The sequence below is a fragment of the Mobula birostris genome, chromosome 13 (genome assembly GCF_030028105.1).
Source record: "Mobula birostris isolate sMobBir1 chromosome 13, sMobBir1.hap1, whole genome shotgun sequence".
In the NCBI taxonomy this organism is placed as follows: Eukaryota; Metazoa; Chordata; class Chondrichthyes; order Myliobatiformes; family Myliobatidae; genus Mobula; species Mobula birostris.
In genome coordinates, this window is record NC_092382.1 from 15,956,930 (window position 1) to 15,977,669 (window position 20,740).

At 51.6% G+C, this 20,740-nt stretch overlaps 1 long non-coding RNA gene and 2 other non-coding genes across 4 annotated transcripts in view; 1 reads left to right on the forward strand and 2 right to left on the reverse strand.

Annotated features, from left to right (window-relative positions):
- Positions 1-7,592, reverse strand: part of LOC140208459 (uncharacterized) — a 29,674-nt gene extending 22,082 nt beyond the window's left edge. The window contains exons 1-2 of one of the 2 annotated variants that reach the window (XR_011888788.1): positions 7,522-7,592; positions 5,718-5,820 (exon numbers count right to left, since the gene is read on the reverse strand). This is a non-coding gene — a long non-coding RNA (uncharacterized lncRNA). Of the gene's footprint in view, positions 1-5,717; positions 5,821-7,419; positions 7,495-7,521 lie in introns of those variants that run through there. The other variant, XR_011888787.1, reaches the window with a different exon arrangement.
- On the reverse strand, positions 1,108-1,290 carry LOC140208767 (U2 spliceosomal RNA). The gene has a single exon (XR_011888922.1). It is a non-coding gene; the product is annotated as a U2 spliceosomal RNA (small nuclear RNA).
- Positions 7,593-13,232: 5,640 nt separating the features above from the next.
- LOC140208845 (U2 spliceosomal RNA) lies at positions 13,233-13,427 on the forward strand. The gene has a single exon (XR_011888949.1). It is a non-coding gene; the product is annotated as a U2 spliceosomal RNA (small nuclear RNA).
- Positions 13,428-20,740: the final 7,313 nt, after the last annotated feature.

Genomic DNA, 20,740 nt, shown 5'->3' on the forward strand with positions numbered 1-20,740 from the left:
TCATTGTCACCGGTCAGTTAATTGTGTGTGATTCTGAGTGAGTTGGGAGCAGCTTATTTATCCCTGCACACGAGCAGCTCACACATTGTTTAATTTACATTTGTCATGATGAAATCAATAAACCACTGTAATTTCCTGTCTTGGTGTCGGACTCGAGTCTCACTAGAGGAGAAACAGTACCCTGGGGTAACTGCTGCCCACCGCACCCGGTGAACTGCAATAATGGTGTGAGCTCCTCACACTGGTACGGCAGCGTCTCAGCTCCAGGCTGAGGGATGTCAGTCTGATAGTGTCTGGTCCCCAGGATCTGTTCACTCCCCATCCCGGCTGACCACCGCATCCTCTCACGCCAGATACTCGCACTATCCTGATCCCCACCTTCCTGCGTGCTTTCTTGCTCTCACAGTCAAAAACAATAAAGGAGATTGGAAGCTCATATACTGTATAATATCGGAACAACGTCCACCAAGGTCGCAAACAGAAGGGAACAGAAGCAATCAACACGGGCTGAAGCTCCCTCTTTACAGACCTGGCACACAAACCCGGGGCCAGACAGAGTCAAGCTTCCTCCGCACAGACCCAGCTCACACCCCCACAATCAAAGCATCTCATAATCTTATACACCTCTATCAGGCCACCTCTCATCCTCTGTTGCTCCAAGGAGAAAAGGCCAAGTTCACTCAACCTATTCTCATAAGGCATGCTCCCCAATCCAGGCAATATCCTTGTAAATCTCCTCTGCACCCTCCCCATGGTTTCCATATCCTTCCTGTAGTGAAGCGACCAGATCTGAGCCAGTACTCCAAGTGGGGTCTGACCAGTGTCTATATAGCTGCAACATTACCTCTCGGCTCCTAAATTCAATGCCACGATTGATGAAGGCCAATATACCGTACACCTTCTTAACCACGGAGTCAACCTGCACAGCTGCTTTGAGCATCCTATGGACTCGGACCTCAAGAACCCTCTGATGCTCCACACTGCCAGGAGTCTTACCATTAACACTACCTGTAAAAGTACAATGAAGGAATAGGGAAAAAGCCTAAGAAGGTTAATGCGTACGGATAACTGCATTCTACTCTTTATTTGTTGTTTAATCTCCCCGAGGGGAGGTGCAGCATTCCGAGGGGTACTGCAATACCGGGTCGATGCACGGAGTGGACGAAGGAAGCCCCTATTCCATCTTCCTGTTCCAAAAATCAATGTAATATATGGTCCCAGATAAGGGACGCATCAGATTTTAAACTGATAAGAACTGATTTTTTTGAAAAATATACTTTATTCAGAAATATTACAAAATAAAATTATTTGCAAAAAAACATTTGTTGACCCTAAGTCCTTATAGAATAAAGTTATTTACAATAAATCATGTGTTTACTCTGTCCTTATTCAAAATAAAGATGTTTACAATAAATCATTCATTGACTCTCATTCCTTTACTGATGTTCCATTACAGTCTATACCTTTCCACATTTCCAGCCACTCCTGTAGCACGATGTTGATTCATCTATCCACACCACTGAGGAGAGGAATACTCTTCGCCACCCGACTCCTCGCACTCCCGCGCGCGGGTGACAAACCTTAAACTGTGGTCCTTCTCCACCCGGCTTTTGCGGTGGCTGCACCAAGTTTGAGTGCATCCCCCAGCACGTGATTTATAATTTAAATTTTTAATATTTACTATCGATTTGTACTCCAGGGAGCACGAAGAGCAGAATCAAATATCGCTGTGATGATTGTACGCTCTAGTATCAATTGTTTGGCAACAATAAAGTACTCCTGCAGCTGAGAATGTGCCAGTAAATCATCAATTTTCGGGCCGACCGAAGAGCGTCCTTCACCGAGTTGATGATCTGACAGCAGCACCGGATGTTGGTCTCCGTGTGCGTCCCCGGGAACAGCCCGTAGATCAGAGAGTCCTCGGTTACGCAGCTGCTGGGGTTGAAACGTGACACCGTCCCTTCTGTCATCCTCCACACCCTCTCTGCGAACTGACAGTGTGCGAAGAGGTGGGTCACAGACTCCTCCTCACTGCAGTCCTCCCGTGAGCAGTGGGGAGCGGAGACGATGTTCCAGGCGTACAGGAGGGATCTGACTGGGAGGGCCCCTCTCATCGCCAGCCAGGCAAGGTCCTGGTGACTGTTGGTGAGGTCTGGCGATGAGGCATTTTGCCAGATGAACTGGACGGTCTGCTCAAGGAACCACCCCACTGTGTCCATCTCGTCCTTCTCCTGCAGTGCCTGCAGGACATTACGTGCCGACCACTGCCTGATGACCCTGTGGTCAAAGGCGTTCTCCTGGAAGAACTTTTCTATGAAGGACAGGTATGGCAGCAACGACCAGCTGACGGGGGCGTTGCGCGGGAGTGGGGCCAGACCCATCCTTCCTAGCCCGGGTGACAGGTAGAACCTGGGCACATAGTGGTACTTGGTGCCCACATACCTGGGCTCTACACACAACCTGATGCAGCCACACACGAAGCTGGCCATCAGAATGAGGGCGACATTGGGGACATTCTTGCCCCCATTATCCAGGGACTTGTGCATGACGGTCCGTCTCACCCGCTCCACCTTGGATCCCCAGACAAATCTGAAGACAGCTCGGGTGATTTCTGAGCTGTAGGAGCGGGGGACGGGCCACACCTGCGCCAAGTACAGCAGCCCTGAGAGCACCTCACACCTGATGACCAGGTTCTTGCCCGTTATCGACAGGGAGCGCCCTCCCCACAGTCCCAGTCTCTGTTTCACCTTGGCAGTCCGCTCCTGCCAGTTCTTGTTGCACGCCTCATCCCCTCCAAACCAGATCCCCAACACCTTCACGTGGTCAGACCTGATGGCGAAGGGGATGCTGGATCGGTCGGGCCAGTTACCGAATAGCATAGCTTCGCTCTTCGTGCGGTTGACCCTGGCCTCCGACACTAGCTCAAACTGTTCGCAGATGCCAATCAACCTGCAAACTGACCTCGGATCAGAGCAGAAGAGGGTGACGTCGTCCATGTACAGGGAGGTTTTCACTTGGGTCCCTCCACTGCCTGGCAGCATCACCCCTCTTATGCCCTCATCCCTCCTGATGGCTTCGGCAAAGGGTTCAATGCAGCAGACAAACAAGACAGGGGAGAGAGGTTTCCCACCCATTGACCTGGACTGCACTACAGATGTCTGTGTCGAGCAGTCTGATCTGATTCCGGATTCCCTCCCCAAAACCAATTTTGGAGAGCACATCCGCCATGTACGTGTGCAATATCCTGTCGAAGACTTTCTCCTGGTCCAAGCTGACCAGGCAGGCGTTCACCCCCGTCCTGCACATCGGCGATGGTGTCCCTCAGCAGCGTGAGGCTGTCTGAGATCTTCCTGCCCGGTACAGCGCAGGTTTGGTCCGGGTGGATCACCTGTCCCAGAGCAGACTCGACCCTGTTGGCAATGGCCTTCAACAGGATCTTGTAGTCCACATTCAGGAGAGATGGATCTCCAATTCCTGATGTCCTCCCTTTCCCCCTTCTGCTTGTAGATGAGGGTGATCGTGCCCTTCCTCATGGACTCTGACATACTGCCGGCCAGAAGCATAGCGTTGTACACTTCCAGCAGGTCTGGGCCCATCCAGTTCCACAGAGCCGAGTACAACTTAGCCGGTAAGCCGTCGCCTCCGGGAGTCTTACCCGACCCAAAGGAATGGATGGAGCCTGTCAACTCGACCAGAGTCAGTGGCTGATCCAGACTCTCCCGCTTGCCGTCGCCTAAGACCTGCGTGATAGATGACAGGAAGTTGCGGGAGGCTGTGGATTCTGTGGCCTTTTCATCGTACAGACCGGCATAGAAGGACCTGCAGATCCTCAGTATGTCATTCTACGAGGACACGACTGAGCCGTCCTCTTCCTTAAGGTTGAGGATCACAGAGCTCCCCTTGTGCACCTTCTGGAAGAAGAAGCCTGAGCACGTCTCGTCCTGCTCCACGGTTTGGACCCTTGATCGGTAAATGATCTTGGAGGATTCAGCGGCAAGGTGCTGGGCTTTCGGGCTCTTCACCTCTCGCAGTTCCTCCCCGACATCCACCCCCTTCGACTGCAGAAGGAGGAGTTACTGCAACTCTGTCTGGAGTTTACGCAGTTCCATATAACCATATAACAATTACAGCACGGAAAGAGGCCATCTTGGCCCTTCTAGTCCACGCTGAACTCTTACTCTCACCTAGTCCCACCGACCTGCACTCAGCCCATAACCTTCCATTCCTTTCCTGTCCAATTTAACTTTAAATGACAACCTCAAACCTGCCTCGACCAGTTCCCTCTGCTCCTGGCTTGCTTTCTGGATACCCTTGCGTATGAAGAACTTCTTGATGTTCTCCTTGGTGGCTTCCCACCAGAGAACTGGGGAATCAAAGGTTTTCAAGGTTTTCCAACCCGTGTACTCCTCCTCTAGTCCTACTTGTAGCAGAAAGAGTGAAGATGTATCAATTAGTCGGCCAGGCAGCATCTCTAGGGAGAGGTACAGTCGACGTTTCAGGCCGAGACCCTTCCTTCAGTTAGTCCTGACGAGGGGTCTCGGCCTGAAACGTCGACTGTACCTCTTCCTGGAGATGCTGCCTGGCCTGCTGCGTTCACCAGCAACTTTGATGTGTGTTGCTTGAATTTCCAGCATCTGCAGAATTCCTCGTGTTTGTGCATCAGTTAGTGATCTCCAAACTGAGTTGGGTCTCACTGATGTAGAGGAGGCTACACTGGGAGGAAGAGTGATTATGAAAGAGGTGTAGGGATAGATGTAACACTTATTGTGGTTGCAGGGTGTTTGGCAGACGAGAGTCACAGCGAGAGTGATCCCTGTGATAAATGGAGACGGACGTGGAGAGGAAGATGTGCCTGGTGGTGAGATCCTGGTGGAGATAGTGGAAATTGCAGAGAATATGTTGAATGCAGAGCTTCAGTGAATGGCAGATGCAGAAAAGGTAATCCTATCGTTATTATGTCGTGGAGGGGACATGGGGAGAGGGCAGACGTGCAGGAAATGGAGGAGTTACGGGTGAGTTCTGTATTGATTGCAGTGGGCAGGAAACCCCTTTATTGATTGAAAAAAGATTTCTTGGATGTCCTAGCATGAAAAACCTCCTCATAAAATCAGATGCAGCAGAGACAAAGAAACTGAGAGAAGGGAATAGTATCCTTGAAAGTGACAGTGTGAGCAGAGTTTCCATAGGTCCATTTAATGTCAGAAAGTAACTGTTGTGGACAAGGTAACTGTGGGAGTCAGTAGGTTTGTTAAAGAGGCCAGAAGGTAATCCGTTTCTGGAGACAGAGAGAGACAGATCAGGAAAGGGGAGTGAGATCATGAAAATGGACCAAGCAAATTTGAGAGAGGGGGTGTATGTTGGTGGGAAAGTTGACAAATCTGACGACAACATGAGGAAATCTGCAGATGCTGGAATTTTAAGCAACACACATAAAAGTTGCTGGTGAACGCAGCAGGCCAGGCAGCATCTCTAGGAAGAGGTACAGTCGACGTTTCAGACCGAGACCCTTCGTCAGGGCTCACTCCAGACTAAGTCTGACGAGCTCCACACGGGAGCTGGAAACAGCATCAATGACGTCATCAATGTGGTGGAGAAAGTTTTACCTGTCTACCTTTGAACGCTCCAAAAACAGCCCAAAATTTTAAAACAACACCAAATTACTTCACTATACTCAATGCGGCACTAGCCAAAGGGCAGATTACAAATCATTTCCTTACTCAATGAGAAAGGTTCAATCTTCTTCCATGGTGTCAGGTAGTTTCTTTGCATCCCAATCGCAGTACTCTTGGCAACTCACAGCAGGCTGGTCCCAGGGTAACTCTGTAACCCAAAATCATAGTCATACTTTATTGATCCTGGGGGAAATTGGTTTTCATTACAGTTGCACCATAAATAATAATAAAACCATAAATAGTTAAATAGTAATATGTAAATTATGCAAGGAAATAAGTCCAGGACCAGCCTATTGGTTCAGGGTGTCTGACCCTCCAGGGGAGGAGTTGTAAAGTTTGATGGCCACAGGCAGGAATGACGATCTGTACTGCATCTCGGTGGAATGAGTCTCTGGCTGAATGTACTCCTGTGCCCAACCAGTACATCATGTAGTGGATGGGAGACATTGTCCAAGATAGCATGCAACTTGGACAGCATCCTCTCTTCAGACACCACCGTCAGAGAGTCCAGTTCCATCCCCACAACATCACTGGCCTTACGAATGAGTTTGTTGATTCTGTTCACACAAAATAATCTGCAGATGCTGGGGTTGTTGATTCTGTCGGTGTCTGCTACCCTCAGCCTGCTGCCTCAGAACACAACAGCAAACATGATAGCACTGGCCACCATAGACCCGTAGAACATGCATCATAAAGACCTGTGGCTAGTACATTCTGCCCAGGAGATGTGCCCTGGCACTGAAGAGCAATCTCCCTGTTCAATCACAGCTACACTACCATTTAAAAGAAAATGATTAAAATAAATTTGAGAAACTTCAGCCTTGCAAACAGCCAAGCTTTAAAGTTCCCAAACCACAGCGGGAGAAAGGCAAAGAAGTCAGAATGTTACAGTGCTGGTTATTTAACATTCTGTAATCTACAACTTAGTATTCTTCTATCACACCAATAGTGTTGAACGAATAGAGTTCACTGCATAGGGTTATTGAAACGCTAATCTGTGGCTGGTCCTGCAAAAAAAAAATTGCTCCCCAGGGATGGACGAAAGGAACTGGGATAATAATCTCACGACAGAATGGCAATCTTTTGAAATAAAATAAGTGCTGGGAATACTTGCCACTTCAGTCAGCATTTTGCAGAGAAATAGAGCAAATGTGTCAGGTTAATGGCTCTTAGAACTGATGAAAGATCACTGCCATGATTAAGAATCACATCTGAATCATTAACTGCTTCTTTCTCTACAGAATGCTGCATTACCACCAAATCCTTTTCGGCATTTTATGCCTCTTTTCCCCAGATTTCCACCTTTTTTTTTCCTCCTTGGAGACGTAGTAAGTGATACAAGCCATAGGTTGGAGAATGTTGTTAAATGCTGCATGGAGCTAGACAAACTTAGGCAAATACGGAATGTTCATAATTACTTCCGGTATTTGGCTGGTGGGATACGGCAGAAAGGCCTTCGGATGTCAGGAAAGTAGTATACCCACATTCTCCCGATTATCGCCGATTTCTTAATGGAACCAGTTCTGGTCAACAAGCTTTCTTTACCAATGAAGTCCAGCCGGACGGTTAGATTATTTTCTGTGGAAATAATCCATTGACTGCAATGCCGTTATTTGCCACATGCCAGCTCACACTTAAATATTGTCCGAGTTGCAACCCTACCCCCTCCCTTTCATCCGACTCTATCCCGTCCCTCTCCCCGACCAACTCAACTACCCATCGTCCCCCATCAAACGACCTCACTTACCCCATTTACAACCCTCTCCTTCTTCGCAATCCCCAGCCATCGCTTCCACCCGATGTTCCTAGCCACCCTCCTCCCGTTTCCGGAGGACCCCTCCCCAATCACCTGCCCCGCCAGGCTCGCCAAACGACCCGGCCGCAACTTCGCTTCTCTCGCTGCAACGCCTTCCGTAAACGTCATCACGCTTGCAATGACATCAGACGCTAGAGGGCGGGCAGAACAGCTGAGGAGGAGGAGTTTGCATACAAACCAGGGCCGCCTCTCTCATTTGGTTGGCGGAATATCCGCTATTTTACATGATCAGCTGTATTCCGAAAGAGATTTCGCGACAAGGGAGAAAAATACAACTTATGTCAAAGACTGAGCGAAATTACACCAAACCTACTTCAAAAGTTGAAGAGAGGTAGGATAAATCGGTGTCCTGTAGACAGTCGGTCCAACTTAATAGAGGGAAGACTAGCAAGATCCGAAAGGGTCCGGACATTTGTGGTATCGCTTCTCGGCCTTTTGGCTAAGATCAAGTGGAGCCACGTGGGTGGCTATAAACACGGGTATTTTACTGAGTATAATGGAAACGTATGTAAAGGATGAAAAGTTATTGAATGGTTTATTGTATATATTTATTTTTGAATAAAGTATATTTTGAAATAAAAAAAAAAAAAAAAATCTGTTCTTATCAGACCAGAAGGCGGAGGAGGAGAGTTCGCGCTGACGCAGGGGTGGATCCTAATGCTGATTGGCCTCCAATCTAACACCCCATACCAGCGACGACAGCAGTGAGTTAGAAGATGGCAGCAGCGAGCAGTACATCAGCTCGAGGCCAGGGTATCAAGAACACTGTCAGGCTGACAGTGCGAGACCGGAACGGGGGCACTGGCTTCACCCGAGAGACCTTCATCCGGAAGGTCTTGCTGGATTGCTGCGGATTTGCGCCCGATGACATCTACTGCGTCCAGGACTTCGCAGGTTTCTTCGATGTCACTTTCCGGCAGGCTGCAGGGTGGCAGAAGCTGTACCAGCAGCTTCAGCTGAAGGGGACAGAGGCGCCGCTGTCGCTGCTGAAAGCACAGCCCCTCTTTGCAACGGCTACGCAACAGGAAAGGACAATCACGGTGCACATGTTCAACCCGCACGTGCCAGTGGTAGATGTCCTTACGTTCCTCGCTCGGTATGTGGAGAGCGTAGGAACACCAGCAGACGTGAAGGACGGGCTGGGAATCTGGACCAGCAAACGGCAGGTGAAGGTGAAGCTGAGGTTGGATTCCAACGGCGGCATCATCCACCCCCCCTCCGTCTTCGCCATCGGAGGGAACCGAGGGTACATGGTGTACGCGGGACAACCCAGGGTGTGCCGAAACTGCGGCAAGGAAGGGCACATCGCAGCCCAGTGCAGGGTGGTGATGTGCAAGAACTGTAAAATGGAAGGCCACCTGACCAAAGACTGCACGCAGGCCAAGGCCTGCAACCTCTGCGGACAGGCCGGCCACCTGTACAGAGCCTGCCCGAAGCGTGGGGGCACCTACGCACAGGCGACCAGGGGAGGTGCTGGCCCTGAAAGGGCCCAGGCTGATGCGGACGTACCCGCCAGTGCTGCAGATGAGGCACCCGACAGGACGGATGACGAGACCAGGGAGGAAGGTGCAAGCACCCCAAGACCTGCCACCCCACTGCAGACCCTCCAGGACCAGGCAAACGACGAGCAGGAGTCCACGGAGGAGGGGAGAGCTGAGGCGGAAACCGAATGGAAGGTCGTGAAACGAAAAAAGACCCAAAAGGCGGCGGCCAAGCGACAGAAGGCGGAGCAACGCCAGAAAAGGGCAGAGAACCACGCAGCCCCTGGTACCCTGTCCTCTTCAGAGGAGGAAGGAGTTGGGGGAGGCCAGCAGCCCCGGCGGAAGAAGCGGCTGGCAGAACAGGTGGAGAGGAGGAGAGAGAGGGGAGAAAGTCTGCTGGCCACCCCCCAAGTACAGGAGGCGGAGAGCAGCAGACGCACAGAGCTCCGGGAATCCGGGAGCAGAGCCACGGCTGGCACCCAGCAGCCGGAAGGGGAAGCAGCCCAGGAAGTCAGCAACCCCCCGGGCCCAGACCCAGAACCAGAACGGCCACACACGGAGGAGTACTACCAGCAGTACCTGAGCCCACAGGAGGTGGAAAACTTCACAAAGGCGGTGGGGATGAAGGCTCAGGATGGCAAGAGTGAGGACGGAGAGCAGCCAAAATAAAAGACTTAACGATGGCAGACCTTAAATTGGCGTGCTTGAATGTGCGAAGTTTGAAGAGTACTGGGCGATGCGTCAGCACGCTCCAGTACCTGGACACTGTAAAGGCCGATGTGACCTTCCTCCAGGAGTGTGGACTACCACATCTCCGTAACTACCGGAGGTGGTCACGGTGGTGGAAAAAAGGTTTGTCGGTGTGGTCGGGGGGCAACGATTGTCGCGCTTCCGGCCTGGGGATTCTGCTGCGGGGAGGCAACTTCTCAATCACCCAAGCTAAAGAGGTGGTTGCGGGGCGCCTCCTGGTAGCAGACGTCAAATACCGGGGCACTCCCCTCCGGCTGATCAACGTGTACGCCTCCCCCGTGCGGAGCGAGCGGCTGGCCGTCTTCGAGCAGCTCCCACAGCTGCTGGTGACGACCCAGCCGGTCGTTCTGGCCGGAGACTTCAATTGCACCATTGATGCGGCTGGAGGACCCGGCAGTGCCAACGGCAGGCTAGACAGTACCTCTAGACTCCTGAGGGAAATGGTGAAGACAGCCAAGCTGCGCGACGCCTTTGGCACCCCCACAGGTGGAGCACAGCCGCAAGCCACCTGGACACGATCGGACGGCTCAGCCCGCTCCCGGATCGACTTCCTGTCTGAGTCCCTCACGGTCAGGTCCACCGACGTCACGCCGGTGTTCTTCTCTGACCACTGCCTTCTGAGAGCCACCTGTCACTTACGGGAGGACCAGAAGGCAGGCAGGGGGACGTGGAAGCAGAACGTAAAGCTGCTGACCCCAGAGAACATCGAGGAACTAGAGAGGGAGTACACAGGTTGGAGAACCTTGAAAGCCTTCTTTGATTCCCCGGTTCACTGGTGGGAAGCCACCAAGGAGAACATTAAGAGGTTCTTCATCCGCAAGGGTATTCCAGAAGGCAAGGCAGGAGCAGAGGGAACTGCGTAAACTCCAGACAGAGTTGCAGCAACTTCTCCTTCTGCAGTCGAAGGGGGTGGATGTCAGGGAGGAACTGCGAGAGGTGAAGGGCCGGCAAGCCCAGCACCTCGCCGCCGAATCCTCCAAGATCATCTTCCGATCAAGGGTCCAAACCGTGGAGCAGGACGAGACGTGCTCACGCTTCTTCTTCCAAAAGGTGCACAGGGGGAGCTCTGTGATCCACAACCTTAAGGAAGAGGACGGCTCAGTCGCGTCCTCGCAGACCGACATACTGAGGATCTGCAAGTCCTTCTATGCCGGTCTGTACGAGGAAAAGGCCACAGAATCCACAGCCTCCCGCAACTTCCTGTCGTCTATCACGCAGGTCTTAGACGACGGCAAGCGGGAGAGTCTGGATCGGCCACTGACCCTGGACGAGCTGACAGGCTCCATCCGTTCCTTCGGGTCGGGTAAGACTCCCGGAAGCGACGGCTTACCGGCCGAGTTGTACTCGGCTCTGTGGAACTGGATGGGCCCAGACCTGCTGGAAGTGTACAACGCTATGCTTCTGGCCGGCAGTATGTCTGAGTCCATGAGGAAGGGCATCATCACCCTCATCTACAAGCAGAAGGGGGAAAGGGAGGACATTAGGAATTGGAGACCCATCTCTCTCCTGAATGTGGACTACAAGATCCTGTCCAAGGCTATCGCCAACAGGGTCAAGTCTGCTCTGGGACAGGTGATCCACCCGGACCAAACCTGTGCTGTACCGGGCAGGAAGATCTCAGACAGCCTCGCGCTGCTGAGGGACACCATCGCCTACGTGCAGGACAGGGGGGTGGACGCCTGCCTGGTCAGCTTGGACCAGGAGAAAGCCTTCGACAGGATATCGCACACGTACATGGCGGACGTGCTCTCCAAAATGGGATTTGGGGAGGGAATCCGGAATTGGATCAGACTGCTCTACACAGACATCCGTAGTGCAGTCCAGGTCAACGGGTGGGAAACAGACAGCTTCCCCATCAGGTCTGGAGTCAGGCAGGGCTGCCCCCTCTCCCCTGTCTTGTTTGTCTGCTGCATAGAACCCTTTGTGGAAGCCATCAGGAGGGATGAGGGCATAAGAGGGGTGACGCTGCCAGGCAGTGGAGGGACCCAAGTGAAAACCTCCCTGTACATGGACGACGTCACCCTCTTCTGCTCTGATCCGAGGTCAGTTCGCAGGTTGATTGGCACCTGCGAACAGTTCGAGCTAGCGTCGGGGGCCAGGGTCAACCGCACGAAGAGCGAAGCCATGCTCTTTGGCAACTGGCCCGACCGATCCAGCGTCCCCTTCACCATCAGGTCGGACCACGTGAAGGTGTTGGGGATCTGGTTCGGAGGGGCTGAGGCGTGCAACAAGAACTGGCAGGAGCGGACTGCCAAGGTGAAACAGAAACTGGGACTGTGGGGAGGGCGCTCCCTGTCGATAACGGGCAAGAACCTGGTCATCAGGTGTGAGGTGCTCTCAGGGCTGCTGTACTTGGCGCAGGTCTGGCCCGTCCCCCGCTCCTACAGCTCGGAAATCACCCGGGCTGTCTTCAGATTCGTCTGGGGATCCCAGATGGAGCGGGTGAGACGGACCGCCATGCACAAGTCCCTGGACAACGGGGGCAAGAACGTCCCCAATGTCGCCCTCACCCTGATGGCCAGCTTCGTATGTGGCTGCATCAGGTTGTGTGTAGAGCCCAGGTATGTGGGCACCAAGTACCACTATGTGCCCAGGTTCTACTTGTCGCCCTGGCTGCGAAGGATGGGTCTGGCCCCACTCCCGCACAACGCCCCAGTCAGCTGGTCGTTGCCGGCATACCTATCCCACGTAGCAAAGTTCTTCCAGGAGAACGCCTTTGACCACAAGGCCATCAGGCAGTGGTCGGCACGAAGTGTCCTGCAGGCACTGCAGGAGAAGGACGTGATGGACACAGTGGGGTGGTTCCCTGAGCAGACTGTCCAGTTCATCTGGCAAAATGCCTCATCGCCAGATCTCACCAACAGGCACCAAGACCTCGCCTGGCTGGCGGTGAGAGGGGCCCTCCCAGTCAGAGCCCTCCTGTACGCCCGGAACGTCGTCTCCGCACCCCACTGCCCACGGGAGGACTGCAGTGAGGAGGAGTCTGTGACCCACCTCTTTGCACACTGCCAGTTCGCAAAGAGGGTGTGGAGGAGGATGGACGGGCTAGTGTCACGTTTCATCCCCAGCAGCTGCATGACAGAGGACTCTCTGATCTACGGGCTGTTCCCGGGGACGCGCACGGAGACCAACATCCGGTGCTGCTGGCAGATCATCAACTCGGTGAAAGACGCTATTTGGTCAGCCCGAAACTTGATGATCTACCAGCACATGGAGATGTCCGTGGGAGAATGCTGCCGACTGGCACACTCTCGGCTGCAGGAGTACGTGCTGAGGGACGCACTGAAACTTGGTGCAGCCACCGCAAGGGCCCGGTGGGGAAGGACCACAGTATAGGTTTCTCCACCCGTGGGAGTGGGAGGGGTCGGTGGGCGGGGAGTATACCCCTCAACAATGAGATGCTAAGCTGAACTACTGGAGTGCCACGTGGGTGGCTATAAACACGGGTATTTTACTGAGTATAATGGAAACGTATGTAAAGGATGAAAAGTTATTGAATGGTTTATTGTATATATTTATTTTTGAATAAAGTATATTTTGAAATAAAAAAAAAAATCTGTTCTTATCAGTTTAATATCTGATACGTCCCTTATCTGGGGACCATATATTAAATTGATTTTTGGAACAGGGAGATGGAATAGGGGCTTGCTCCGTCCACTCCGCGCATCGACCCGGTATTGCAGTGCCTCCGGGAACGGTGCACCTCCCCTCGGGGAAACTAACAACAAATGAAAAATAGAATCCGGTTGTCTCCATGCTTCCTGTTTCTGCCCCGTACTTTTCGCAGGCTACATTTGTTTTTAATGAGGGGACACAGCAGCTCAAAGGCAACCATGGGAAAATGGCAACAGAAACAGCACGCACACAATTTACAGCAGTCGTGGATAAAGTCAGGTCGGCAGTAAAACACACGCAGACGATTAATAACGAACGTGGGAATAAAGTACACACACACACATCCAAGGGAAAAGTCAATACGATGCCCGAGCCCCTTCACTGTACAGGCACGGCTCAATGCTATCAGGGACAATCACCAACCCTATTCAATGCACAGCTTACCAACAATTTCCTCCAGCGCTGTTCCACGGTTCTCAGCCTGGAATGAAGCAGAGTGGTCCCTCGGAAATGGCAAAGAGAGCGTCCAGCCCTTTTCATGCAGGAAGGCTGAAGTGCCCGGCCCAGGTAATTCACAGGAACGCTAACGGCTCGGTGCCGGCAGGGTTAAGCTGATTACAAGGCCGGTGGTTAGGTGTGCAGTGATGGGCGAGGAGGGGTCAATCCTTGATTGGCAGGGGGCGTGTCTTCTGACCAGGCGTGGGCAGTGCTGTCACGTGACAGTCAGCACAGTCCACCCCTCGGCAGCCTCGCCACTCGCCAGGCGTTACCGCAGTGAAAAGGAAAGGAATACATCTTACTCTATTTATAAGGTGAACGCTATATCTGACTATACAGAACTAAAGAAAGACAGACGTGCTCTTAAAAATTTGACAGACAACATAATATACACACACCGATGATAAATAACGAGAATGAGTGCAATCGCCCAGTTGCCCACCACCCCACCGCCACAAAGCTCCTTCCACAGCGTGCAGAGGTCAGGGTTGGGGATCCATGTCCATGTACAGCTGCCTGCGCGTAAAACGGGGAGGGCTTGTCTCCAGCCCTTGCCTCTGCCCCCACTGCATCTATTCAAGGAGGGTGATACCATCCCGCACGGTCCTCCCGTTAGCTGGTGTCATGAGGGGCAGGATCACTGACTATATCGGGGTGCGCGGTGGTGACCAGGTATCCTGCGACGGTACCGGTCACCCGGGTGTTTTATAAAAAATTACGGTCGCAGGCTCCCTGGTAGATGCCGTTGACCAGCGCCCACTCTCTAACAACCCGGGTGCCCTGACTGACCGTACCCCATTGCGGGCGCCGGTGTAGATCCCACTCCAGGAGGGTGGGGTATCGGACCCTCACAGCGGTCACCACCCGATCCCACAGGGTAGAGCCTACCCGGATCTTCGGCTGCGGCGCCCGTGGGGCGTTGTTGATCAGACAGGCTCCCCGGGGCGCTCGCCTCTTGATCAGAGAGGCTCATGTTGGGGCCCCCCTCATCCCACAGCCGGAGCAGCCCCGCGGCCAGGTGCTCGCAACGTGGGTCCAACTGCTCGGGCCAGTCCACCGGTTTACCGTGGTCCGCCAGGCCTCAAATCCCCCTCTCGTCGGTCCAGCCGGGAATCCTACGCTCGGTGCCTGTACTGGCCATTTTGCCCCTGTTCCAGAACACTTTCCCCACGCAGCGCCAGTGAGGAAACAGATTCTGCAGGTCTCAAAGTCAAGGGCTCTGGGCTCACAGTCTGGGTAGTGAAGGATTTTATTTACAGAAGGCAAACGGGGGAAAATGGCAACGGAAGCAACACGCGCACAACTTACAGTAGTCGGATCAGCAATAAATCACATTAAATCGCGTGGGGACAAAGTATACAACCACCCTTGACTTTGTGCAGGCGCGGCTCTTCTGCTTAGGGACAATATCCACACTCCCAACCCTATTCAAAGCACAACTCACGGACAGCACGGTGGTCCCTCGGAGGCAGCACAAAAGAGAGAGGGTCACGCACACGTGGGCTGCTTTATAGGTCTGGAAGGTCCAGCCCAGGTGATTCACAGGGAAGCCAATGGCTCGGTGCCAGCAGGGTTAAACTGATTACAAAGGCCAATTACCCGAGGCCAAGTACAAGGCTAATTAACGAGGCCAATGGTGAGGTGTGCATTGATGGGCGAGGCGGGGTCAAACCTTGATTGGCAGGTGACGTGTTTCCGGCCAGGTAAATGGGCAGAGCCGTCACGTGACGGTCCCAACCCTAACCCCCCCCCCCCCAGTCCAGATGCCAACTGCGTTTCATTGGCTTTGTATCTGGAGTCGGCACAATGACAAAGCTGCGTCCGGTCTGATCTAATCACTCAATTCAGACCCAAACAGGAAATGTGCAGGTTTCATTTAAATCCGTCCATGTTTGTAAACACTCATTTCTATTCACATTCCTCCAGCCTCACTGGACAGGAACACTGAAACATCAAGTGAGAAACAGCAGGAGGTGGCCATTCAGCCCCTCCAACCACCAACAAGCTGACGGCTGCTCTCCCATCTCAGCCACATGTTTCTGCACGATCCTCATTTCCTCGATCCCTCCGGTCTCCACACATCTGCCAGCCTCTGTTTTATGTGAGGACGATCACCGAGTCTTCACCACCCTCTGTGGTGGGGATTTACAGACATTCACCACCCTCGGAGTGGAGACATTTCCCCTCATCTCAGTCCCGGACAGTCCACCCCCTTTTTCAGAGACTGGGATCCCTGGTTCAGCCTGTAATGATGTTGTGCATTTCAATGTGTTCACCTCTCAGTCCTCGATTCTATAAATGAAAGGGTTATCACATTTGATCTTTCTTCATATGATGACCCACCACTCCAGGGATCAGTCTGGTGAATCTTCATTGCCCTCTCTATAACAAATACTCTCTAACCTCTTTGTTAATCCTCTATGGAATTAATTTCCATCTTCTGCAGCCCCGTGTTGCCCCAACCACTCACCTCCCACCCCCGTCACTATTTCCACCTTCCCACCTCCCCCTCACCTGGATCCACCTCTCACTCCCCAGCTCTTGCCCCATCCCCACCCCTCACCTCTTTTCTCGGACTATTTCCCGTCCACTCTCAGTCCAGAGGGAGGGTCTCGGCCCGAAATGTTGACGGTCCATTTCCCTCCACAGATGCTGCCCGACCCACTGAGTTCCTCCGGCAGTTTGTTCTTTGGTCTGTGTGACCCGTGTTAGTGTGGGGAGCGGGATTTTACACCATATTCCCGGTACAGTCTCAACTAAACACAAATAATTGTCACTTTGCCCGGACCATTGGCCCCGCTTGCAGGGCAACAGTCTGCCGGTGTTTGCCCCCCAATGTGGTGAATCGCCACCACCGTGGGCTCAGACATTTCCACAGATGAGCCCCTCCTGTCCCCACCGGGACAAACATCCTGTCCGCCCCCTCTCTCACCGTCTTCATCCTCTCCCTCCCCGGGGAGCCGGCATCAAACCGACGGGCCGAGCGGTCTCCTCCTACCTCTCAGCGACACATCAGACTCCGGCCGCAGGAGACGCTTCACAAACGCCCCAACTTCCCTCGGAGGGAAATGGAAATAAATCAGAAAGCGGACATTTACTTTGACGGTTGTCCCGCCGTGACGGAAAGTTCGGGAGACGGTGTCAGCGGGGGTAACGCCCTCTCGGCTGCTCCGCCTTCGCTATTGGCTGGAAGCTGTGATTGACATCGCTTCCCAGCAATGGGAATAGCGCAGCGCGTGAACCCACAGTTGACAGTGGTGGGGGGAGCTGGTCACGTGATTAGTAGCCCAGCCGTTAAACCGACCAAGCTCGAGCTCACCAGCGCGCGGGGCACAAAAGGCCCCGGATGATCGGTTGAGGTGAGAAGGGGTCTCCGGGTTGGGGGTCTCACCGGGCGGCGTTTTCAACACCGACTTCGGGTAGTTGCTGTGACTCCGGACTCCGTGACCCGCAATCCCGGGACAGTCCTGCTCTCTTCCCTCTCTCTCAGCCCCACCATCCGTACACGGGCCCCGGGGAGCTTCCGGCTGATGAGGGAATGGGAACCGATGGGTCTCTCAGACAGAGCTGAGCTCCAGCTGTCTAAATGCAAGGATCGGGAACTCGGAGAAAGGGAACAAAATCTTTTACATCAGCTGTTGTGAAAATCACCTTTGTTCTGCCTCCAGTCACAAACAAGAGAAAATCTGCAGATGCTGGAAATCCGAGCAACACACACAAATTGCTGGAGGAACTCAGCATTAGTACTCTTTTCCATAGATGCTGCCTGGCCTGCTGAGTTCCCCCAGCATTTTGTGTCTGTTGCTTGTTCCACCCCCTCTTGTTCTGGACTTTCTACCCGTGAGAACATGTTTTGTCCCACTCTCTCTGGGTAAATAATGATATCAAACACCTTTGTCCTGGGCAACAAGTAGCTTTCACATCACAAATGTGCCAGACTCCAATGCAGGCCTACTATACAGGTTGTGTGAGAGTGCAGATGAACTCAATCAAACCCAGAGGAGATCAAAGTTCTTACTGACAGTGATTTGCTAGCTGTTGAAAGGAATACCTCTCTATATAAAATTCACAGTGCACATGTTGTCACTGGGTAAAAAAATGTACAGTACAAGATTTATGTGCACACCCATCATTACAAATTAGTGGGGACATTGGTGAGAAGGTGGGGAGACCTCCAGTGTCCCTGATGCCCTCACCTACAAGATGTGCATCCAGCTGCAGCTTGTAACCCTGCACTTTACAGAGTGGGAACTTGAAATGGATGAATTTTGGATCAGCTGGGAGTTGGAGGGGGTGATAGATATGACATGAAGAGAGGTGAATTACACCCAAGGTGCAGGACACAGGAAACTGGGTGAGAGTCAGGAAGGGGAATGAGGTTAAATAGCCATCGCAGAGTACTCTTCTGTCCATCCCACACAACAACAGGTGGAACCACTTTAGAAACATTTTGGAGGAATTACCTGGCAGAGGAAAGTCAAACGGGTGATAGGGGATTCGTTAGTTAGAGGAACAAAACAAGAGGGAACCAATATCCTAGTGATAAGGCTCGCTAGTGCTAGAGTTGGGGGAGTGGGGTGATGTGGTTAAAATAAGTTGTAGGGGGAATGGGAGCCAGAATGACAGAACAGATAGTGGAGAGGCTGAATTGAATTGAATTGACTTAATGACATACATCCTTCATATACATGAGGAGTAGAAATCTTTACGTTACATCTCCATCTAAATGTGCAATGTGTAATTTATAGTAAATTATAATAAATAGTTTGTACATAGGACAGTCAATATAACATAGTTATGCAATTGTATCAGCATGAATTAATCAGTCTGATGGCCAGATAGAAGATGATGTCCCGGAGCCTGTTGGTCTTTTTGCTGTGGTACCGTTTCCTGGATGGTAGCAGCAGGAACAGTTTGGGGTTGTGGTGAATTGCATCCCCAATATCCTTTGGGCCCTTTTTACACACCTGTCTCTGTAAATGTCCTGAATAGTGGGAAGTTCACATCTACAGATGTGCTGGGCTGTCTGCACCACTCTCTGCAGGTTCCTGCGATTAAGGGAAGTACAGTTCCCATACCAGGCAGTGATGCAGCCAGTCAGGATGCTCTCAATTGTGTCCCTGTAGAAAGTTCTTAGGATTTGGCGCCCCATCCCAAACTTCTTCAACCATCTGAGGTGAAAGGGGTGCTGATGTGCTTTTTTCACAACACAGCCGGTATGTACAGACCATGTGAGATCCTTGGTGATGTTTATGCCAAGAAACTTAAAGCTGTTCACCCTCTCAACCCCAGATCCGTTGTCAATAGGGGTTAGCCTGTCTCCATTCCTCCTGTCATCCACAATCAGCTCCTTTGTCTTTGTGACAATGAGCGAGAGGTTGTTTTCTTGACACCAGTCAGATGTTGTTCGGATCTCAGATAGAGTCAGCAATCAAATGGTTGAGCATGGTGCGATGAATGTGCTGAGCTGTGTATATCACAATGCAAGGAGCATCGTAGGATAGTCAGATGAGCTCAGGACAGGGAATTATGATATAGTAGCCATTATTGGGACTTGGTTGCACCCAACAGTCTGAGGGATTTAGAGGAACAAATTTGTAGAGAGATTGCAGACCATGCCAAGAAACAAAGGTTGATTCGGTGAATGATTTTAACTTTCCATATATTGATTAGGACTCCCATACTGTAAAAGGACTAGATGGGGTAGAATTTGTCAAATGTGGCCTTAATCAGTTCGTAGAATTCCCAACATAGAAGTGTGCAATAAGCTGTTAGGAAATGATCCAGGGCTGGTGACAGAAATTAGTGATCATAATGCCATGAGATTCAAAGTAAATATGGAAAAAGAATGGTCTGAACCACGGGTTGAGATTCTAAATTGGAGAAAGGTCAATTTTGATGGTATCAGACAGGATCTGGCAAGTGTGGTTTGGGCAGGCGTTTTCTGACAAAGGAGTACTTGGTAAGTGGGAGGCCTTCAGAAGTGAAATTTTGAGGGTGTCTAGTTTGTATGTGCCTGCCAAAATAAAAGTTGGAAGGTAACTGGTGCAGGGAACCTCGGTTTTCAAGAGATATTGAAGCCCCAGATATTTTGTTCCTCCAAATGCCTCAGACTGTTGGGTGCTACAAAGACTCATTAGTGACTACAATATCATAATTCCACACCCTGAACTCATCTCACATCTTTTTTAGTCATCTTCTGTTGCTTTCTAAAAGCTTCCCAATAGATTTTGCTCTTTTGTTTGCCCTCTCTTTGCTTTTTATGTTGGCTTTGGCTTCTCATTTCATCCACGGTTGTGTCCCCCTGCCTTTCTAATGCTTCCACTTCTTTGGGATGTATCGATCACTCAGCTCCCGAATTGCTCCCAGAAACTCCAGCCATTGCTGCTCCATCATCATTCTTACCAGCTTCCCCTCCCAATCACGTTTGGCCAGTTCAGTACAGAAACATGCCCACTCTGGACGATCAGAATGGTAATCTGTATGAGGAGACAAAATATATGGGGGAGATTTTAAATATTATTTTTTGCATCCACATTTACTCAGGAGATGGACACAGAGTCTATAGAAGTGAGGCAAAATGGCATCAACTTCATGGACCCTGTACAGATTGCAGGGGTGGAGGTGTTTGCTGTCTGAAGGCAAATTAGTGTGGATAAATCCCCAGGGCCTGACAAGTTGTTCCCTGGGACTCTGCGGAAAACAAGTGCAGAAATTGTTGGGGCACAAGCACATATATTTAAATAATCCTTAGTGACTGGTGTGGTACTGGAGGATTGGAGGACAGCCAATGTTGTTCCGCTGTTCAAGAAAGGCTCTAAAAATAAAGTAGGAAATTATACGTCAATGAGCTTGACATCAGTAGTGGGAAAGTCATTGGAACGTATGTGCAGGAACCAGATATGTAA